Consider the following 7,833-nt stretch of genomic DNA (forward strand, 5'->3'; position numbering starts at 1 on the left):
TTGGCCCTCCCCAGAGGAATATCGGTCATGAGTTTAAGTTATGGATGTTAAATCAACCAACACTATCATATCTAGTTTCTGAAGCCTTCAAATATCTTTTTGCTAGGCGTCTCTATCTATATACACGCAATTCGGTGCTGAAAGATCCTCCCAATGTCCCCTTTCTTTCTCTCACTACAATTTAATCTTCAGGGCACACATGCCCGATCGTGAGACATTGTCTATTGAATGTCTGATGGTATTTTACTCTAACCTAACCTATGTCACAGTGAGATCCCCTTTATCTCTGTCAGATATGCTTGGCGGTTCCTCGTAACACGCTGCTCCACTAGTTGAACCACGTCCAGATAGACGACCTCTTCTCTTTGCAGCGTGCAAGGATTCCAGTGGCATTATGGCAATGCCGGTTGCCGATAAACGAAGGGTGTGTTGCAGATACATGGCGTATCATTTGGCTAGTTTCATATGCAGCTTGTTCTCTATTGCGTTCTACTGTTCGTATGTACAAAGTCGGATTGCTCTGCACATCCTTCCTTCCAATATGTTCTGCGTAGGATAGCACATCCCTGATTTCCATCCGCCAACACACTCAACAGTCAACAATCGTCCTGTTCGCTTAGTTTATAAGCCGTACTTTTTCAGTCAATGAACAGTAGTTTTCTCTCCTAACAAATCAGTCAAAAGTACTTTCAGTCATAGCTTATCAGCCAAGCGATCATGGCAAATGCTCTCGAGTCCATTTACCTATGACGATTTACACACTAGTAATTGTAATTCAAGTAGGAGTACAAGATGAGAAATAATGCCCTGTGTATATATAATAAGGCGGCGAATAAGCCCGGGCAGACGGCACTAGTACAAGTGCACGCACCCAGTCATATGTAGCATAATAAAAATGCAGAAGCAAGATTGGCGTAGCAGCTATCACGAGCAACGTTGGCTAGGCATGCTGCCCGTTGGTGGACGCTGCCTGCTGGTCGTAAGAAGCGAAGGGCGACACCTTGGGCACGTGCACCGGCAGGTCGTGGATGTCGTCGGCCCAGGGGTTATTGGTCTCCCGGCCGGCGTCGTCCACCGTCCGGAGCGCCTTCCAGACGGCGCTGTTGCACTTGAACCCTGAGCCGAAGGCGATCTGCCAGACGCGGTCCCCCTTCTTGATCCGGCCCTTGGCCTCGCAGTAGGCGAGCTCGTACCAGAGCGAGCTGCTGGAGGTGTTGCCGAAGCGGTAGAGCGTCATCCGGGACGGCTCCATGTGCCAGGCGCTGAGCCCCAGGCTGCGCTCCAGCTCGTCCAGCACGCCGCGCCCGCCCGCGTGGATGCAGAAGTGCTCCAGCGCCAGCTTGAAGTCCGGCTTCACCTTCGCCTTCCCGCCGGCGACGCGGCGGAGCAGCGCGGCGGCCAGGAACCGGAGCTGCTCCGAGAGCGGGAGGACCAGCGGGCCCAGCGTGGTGATGTTGGAGCGCAGCGCGTCCCCCGCCACGGACATGAGGTTCTTGGAGAGCGAGACCCCGACGTTGCCCTCGCCGTCCTCCTCCTGCGTGACGCACGCGTAGCTCTCGTCGCTGGCGCCGCCCCGGTGCGTCCGCACCGTGTGCACCAGCCGGTACTTGGCCCGACCGCGGTCGGCGGCGCGGTTGGAGAGCAGCACGGCGGCGCCGCCCATCCGGAACAGCGTGTTGGTCACCAGCATCGGGCGGTGGTTGCCCAGGTAGGCGTTGAGCGTGATGTTCTCCGTGCTCACCACCAGCGCGTACGTGTCCGGGTGCACCTGAAAGGCAACAACGACATCGATCATTTGCGTTGAAGTTGCTGTTTTGGAAGCAGGGTCGCAGGCAGGCAAGGCTGCAGTGCAGCGGAGTGATTGGATGGCGATCGAGCACGGTGCACGGAGCGCAGGCCGGCGACACACCGCGTGCCTACCCTAACTAACTGCCACCCAACCACAATTAGGCGCCGTTTAGTTCCCCCAAAACCCAAAAATTTTTACGCAGTACCCGTCGCATCGAATCTTACGGTACATGTATGGAGTACTAAATGTAGACGAAAAAAAAACTAATTACACAGTTGAGTGAGAAATCACGAGACGAAACTTTCGAACCTAATTAGTCCATAATTAGACACTAATTACTAAATACAAATGAAAATGCTACAGTACCCGAAACCTTAAAAAACCTAAAAATTTTCGGATCTAAACGGGGCTTACTACGCCTGGGGTTAGATTAGAGTGGGGGCGGGAGGACGGGGAGCCGCGTCCATCAGGTGCCTTTGCCCGGTGACCCTGGCCCCTGCTGGAGCTGGACGCAACACAAACACTGCACTGGGACGGCTGACAATTGGAATGGACAGCGCAGTGGAGCATGCGTCTGCTGGGCGTTAAGCTGGCCCATGCTGCAGAGAGGGGCTCTCAACTCACCTTCACTTCCCAGGCCCTCCTCCCTGCCGTCGGTCCACCCGATCGCACGGACGGGCCGGCCTCCTGGGTTTCCTGTGGGGCCAGGCCATGGACCATGGCCATGCAGTGGTCCTCCTAGTAGCTTGTTCATCTGTGGATGGAACACACGCATGGTCGGATGGTCCTCCTGTGCATCTCGCTTTGGATGATTAGGTTTGCTTTATTTTTATGCCACCAGACGCGTCAATACGTATGTCTACGGAAGGCTCCGGACAGGTATAATGTAGTATGTCCTTGGGCCTACTTGCCATGCATGGTAGCGCCATCAATGCACGTATCAACCTTAACACACCCGGCCTCACCACATAAAACACTGTTCTGGTTGAATTATTGTGAGAGAAAAACACTGTTCCGGCTAAAAAAACAAGTCGAACAAACCAAATATGGGGTAAGCCGAATGAGGCCATAATTACAAAGTTAATGATGAAATGAATAAGCTTTTTTATATCCTTTTTGTTTGTTGTTGTTTCAGTCAGGACTTTCTCTCACAACAAACCAGCACCAGCCGGACTTATCAGTCTAGAAACCAACTAGCAAATAGGCTGACTTTTTTTCTTTCGACCTGTTCGCTTGTTGGTTTCAGCCAGGACTTATCAGCCAACCAACACTATTTTTCTCTCACAACAAACTAGTACCCGCCGAATTTATCAACCCAGGAACCTAACCGACGAACAGGCTCCGCTTTTTCATTTACGTCAAACTTCTCCGGCTTGCTTTGACTGTGTCCACCGAGAAATATGTAAACATCGTCTACTGTACCAAACAAGCCGGATATATATGCGCGCGCGCGCTCGGTCACTAGCAATAAACATGCTCAATCTGTGTAGCTATTTAGTTTTGGCAGAAATTTAAAAGAACGAGCAAGAAGAAGAAAGGGACCTTGATGGTGTACTGGCTGGGACATGCATGCATGTAATCCTACCAACTTGAGGATTATTGTGATAAATAATACCGTCATGCATGGTGATGGTGGTGTTCATCTTAATTGGTGGCAAGCATGTCAAGTGCTCGACCAATGGCATTCCTCTCATGCATTTAGTACTTATCAATCCCCATGCTAAGCCACACGTTCTAGAGGTCAGGTCAGGTCAGGCAGTATGTACTGTAGCTACTACTACTAGGTAGGTACCTGAAGCAGGTGTTTGGCGAGGTCAATGGCGATGATGCCCTGCGCTGCACCCCATGCCGCTGAGGTTGTGGGTGACGACGTCGTGCCGGAGGCCGTAGCGGTTGACGAGCAGCGACGTGAAGGACGGCGTGGGGCTGAACAGGCTGGAGTTGACGATGACGACGCCGACGTCCGCCGCGCGCACGCCGGTGGTGCGCAGGAGGTCGTCAACGACGCCGAAGACGACGGCCTCGGACTCCTCCGTGGCGGCGCGGAGGCTCATGTCAACGGGGACGGCGAGGATGGAGGCCGGGAAGTGGGTGGCGTCCCCGACGCCCGCGCGCTCCAGCATCCGCGTCTGGAACGCCACGCTGTCGTCCGTGAACCGCCCCGCCAGCGCGAATTGGCGGACGGATTCGGCGCGGGTGGCCCGGTGCGCGGGGCCGGGGCGGTACGCGGCCAGGTCCATCAGGTACACGGGCCGCGGGCGCGACGCGGCGTACGCGTACGCGCACGCCGCCATCCCAGCCAGCGCCGCGGCCACGAGGCCCGCGTCGGCGAGCGCGCGCGCCGCCGCCTCCCGCAGGAGCGCCCCGACCGGTGGCAGCGGCGCGGACGGCGACGGCGGCATCGGCACGAGCTGGGACGCGGCCACCAGGAATGTGACGGCGAGGAGGTGCGGAAGGCGGCTGACGAGGCGGTGGTATAGCAGCCTCGCGTGGTTCAGCGCCGCCTGCCGCACCGTCCGGAATAGCTCCCGGTCCAGGGCGATGGAGGACCGATGCTGCTGGTTCGCCATGGGGATTAATGCTAGCGTAGCTAGCTAGCTAGCTAGGAGTAGCTCTGAAGCTCAGATGTGTACGTGTTGCTGCTAGCTTGGGGGGCTCTTGTTGATCGATCGAGACCACTACGTACGTGCTCGTGCTGTTACTGTTAGAGAACGAAGCTGCTAGCCAGTGTGAGCTCTGAGCGCTGAGCAAGTTAAGGTGTGGGGAGTCGCGGCGCAGCACGGCGGATTTATAGGCGCGGGATGGAGAAGACGTGAGGGGGCAGGGGCGAGGGCAGGGGCGAGTAATGGCGCGAAGAAGCTGCTGCTGCTATACAGCTAGCTGTTGCGGAGGTAGCAGTTAATGGGCGCCCCATGGCATGTCGTTCCTTGCTGACGACCTGACCTCTGCGGCGGAGAGTGCAGTGTAGGCGTGCAGCTAGGGAGCTGTCAGGCTAGTCTAGTCTTACGGACAGGTGAAGTCATTATTGTACGCGCTCTTTGTCATACTTTTTTAATAAAAAATAGTATTTTTTTTCATAATAAGCAGTCATATTTTTTATTTTTTAATATAACTTTTTAGCTAAGCGAATATGAGTGATGGTTGGTGCACTATTGCTGTGCAAGTGAGGTTGCCTGACGCATGGTTTGGTTTCATTGATCAGATTAATCGTTTACCGGATGACTTCATCAGCTATCTTAAATTTAAACTCTGATTGTCTTTATAGAAAATAATACTTTCTCCGTTTCAGAATATTTGTCGCTTTTTGTTTTCGTACCGTAAATTTGGCTCAATTTATAGAAAATACGTACAACATTTGTATCTTCAAGTAAATTTATTAAAAAACTAGATTCAAAGATCTTTCCAATAATATTAATTATGTCTCATAAATATTAATATTTTTAATATATATTTTATCAAAATTATTTTTTAGAAAACAAAAACGATAAATATTTTGGAACGGAGAGTATCGTTCAACTGAACAAGTTTCAAGATTTAAATAGATAATTCGCAAATTTAGAATCAGAGATGACATGACCGAACAGATATGAGGACCTTTCTGCGACGACGGAGTGTGTACTGTGCAGGCGTGCAGCCAGCTGTCACTTCTAGCTAGCTAGCTAACCCTTGTTCATTTTACTGAAGTAGCGATGGTGTATCTCTCGCAAGTACTGCGGCCCCGTTTGAGCGTGTTTAGTTTATGAATTTTGGAAATTTAGCTATGGGAGTAATTTCGTTTATATTTGACAATTAATGTTCAATCATGGACTAATTAGGTTTAAAATGTTCGTCTCGCAATTTCTAACCAAATTGTGTAATTAGTTTTTTTTCGTCTACATTTAATGCTCCATGCACGTATCGCAAGATTCGATGTGATGGTTATTGTAGCATTTTTTGGAAACGTTTTGGGAACTAAGGCCTTGTTTAGTTGGACGAAATTTGGGAATTTTGCTACTGTAGCACTTTCGTTTTTATTTGATAATTAGTATTTAATCATGGACTAATTAGGCTCAAAACGTTCGTCTCGCGATTTTCAACCAAACTGTGCAATTAGTTTTTTTTTTCTATATTTAATACTCTATGCACGTATCGCAATATTCGATGTAATAGATACTGTAGCATTTTTTGAAAAAAAATAGAACTAAACAAGGTCTAAACAAGCACTAATAGAGTTGACGATGCCCGGGTTGTATGCTGCAATATGCTACACCGTCACCGTGGCAATCATGTTTGACCGATGCTGGTGCGATGTACCGTGGGCCCTGCCCTATCGCGCCAGCGACTCAGACGCAGCAGAGCTGCCGTTCCTCGAGCTCTTTCTTTCGCGATCAGACCCCTATTATAACGGTCCACGACGCAGCTCATTTTTCTCCTCTCGTGTACTCCTCCCTCGCCTCAAGCACGAGCTTACCTCGGGTGCACATATGCCACATAGTTTTTTCCTCCCTTCTCTTCTCTTCATCCCCCTCACATCCTCTATTTATCTTTGATGAAGTTTGCATTTAGCATTTCAGATTTAATCAGTCCCGTGCATGAGGTTTGACTCCCTCACCTCTGTTGTTATTTTTTTTTGTTTAGTTGGTGTTTTTACACTGCTCTGGTTTACACAGCTGTGTGCAATACTGGCTTTTGTTTGGTTTAATGAAAGTTATTTGGCTAATCACGTTTAATACATTATGGTTCAAGATGTACTTGTTGAACTTGTATGATTTTTCTGATTGGTTTTGGTTGGCCCTGCATTGGGTTTGACTGCACTGGTTTCGACAGCAGTATGGATTGGAGTGTTGTTAGTAAACTTTCTTGGAAGTGTGTGATTTTAAGTATTTTTTGTGTTCATTAGATGTATAGATGAGTTGGACTATGTATGTATAGACATCATTTACATTCAATAAGTTTGTTTTAGGGTTTGGCTTCATGGGTTTATATGATTATAGAGATGATTAAGATGGAAATTGTTGTTGAACTATGTAATAGTATTGGTTCATATCTATCGGGTTCATAAACCCAGGGTCCCTCACTGGATCGGCTTTCCAACAAAGACTCGGCCTAGCAGGCAACGTTGCAAACTAACGCGCAACTCATGGGTCAGCCCCAAGTACCTGAACAACAGGCCAGAAGGGCGATCCAGTCACCGACCGGAAGGTCTGGCCGAGGAGGAACGACGTCCATTTCCAACTCTGGCCAACCTCTCCAACCGGAGCACTCGCTTCGATCTTCAGCCCGCCTCCGAACGGCCTCTCCGACTAGAAGGCCTAGCCAAAGCACTACTTTCGACTCTGACCCGCATCTCCGACCGAGGATACGAGAAACCCCTTCTCACCGCTCTTCTCCGACCAGGCGCGATCAGAGCCGACTGGGACTAACCAACTGAGGACGCCCGCTCAGTAAGGACCAGGGAACGGACGAAAAAAGTAGGCAGGATGCACAAGTCAAACCGCAATACCGGGACCGTACCAGTATAAACCCTATGTCATTGAGTGCTAGGCCACCTCTGATCACAACATACGACAAAACTATAAATATTTACTTGTTGGTCACTTTCTGCACCGACAGTTGGCGTCGTCCGTGGGAAAGACGCTGTACGTTCAACACTTTTTGGTCATCGGATGTCCCACTTTTCCGCCACCTTCGCCATGGCGGGCTCAAGCGATACGACTCGTTTTGACGCACTAGAGTTTCCCGCACACCCACCTGTTGGGATGTGGGTTCCACCCATCTTCGAGCCATCCTAGGCCTTCCTCTTCGGAAGTCTGGACTTCGTCGCCGACCGGCTCGGCTTACTACACCTCCACGAGGAGGCACTCGTTCCGACGCCCGACGGAGGGGCACCCTCCATCGGCTCCGGGGCGCACGACGTCTTCAACAACGAGGCATCTGCGCTTCATTTCAAGCAAACTCTCTGCTCAAACCCCGCTGTAAGTAATATGTATATTGCTATTTACTCTCTATCTACTATCTCCCGTCGATTATCCGGAGGGACCGTATTGACCGCACCACTGAACACC

At 50.5% G+C, this 7,833-nt stretch overlaps 1 pseudogene; it reads right to left on the reverse strand.

Moving 5' to 3' along the window:
- Positions 1–684: 684 nt before the first annotated feature.
- LOC136540614 (probable 3-ketoacyl-CoA synthase 20) lies at positions 685–4,491 on the reverse strand (annotated as a pseudogene).
- Positions 4,492–7,833: the final 3,342 nt, after the last annotated feature.

The sequence above is a fragment of the Miscanthus floridulus genome, chromosome 2 (assembly GCF_019320115.1).
Source record: "Miscanthus floridulus cultivar M001 chromosome 2, ASM1932011v1, whole genome shotgun sequence".
Classification (NCBI taxonomy): Eukaryota; Viridiplantae; Streptophyta; class Magnoliopsida; order Poales; family Poaceae; genus Miscanthus; species Miscanthus floridulus.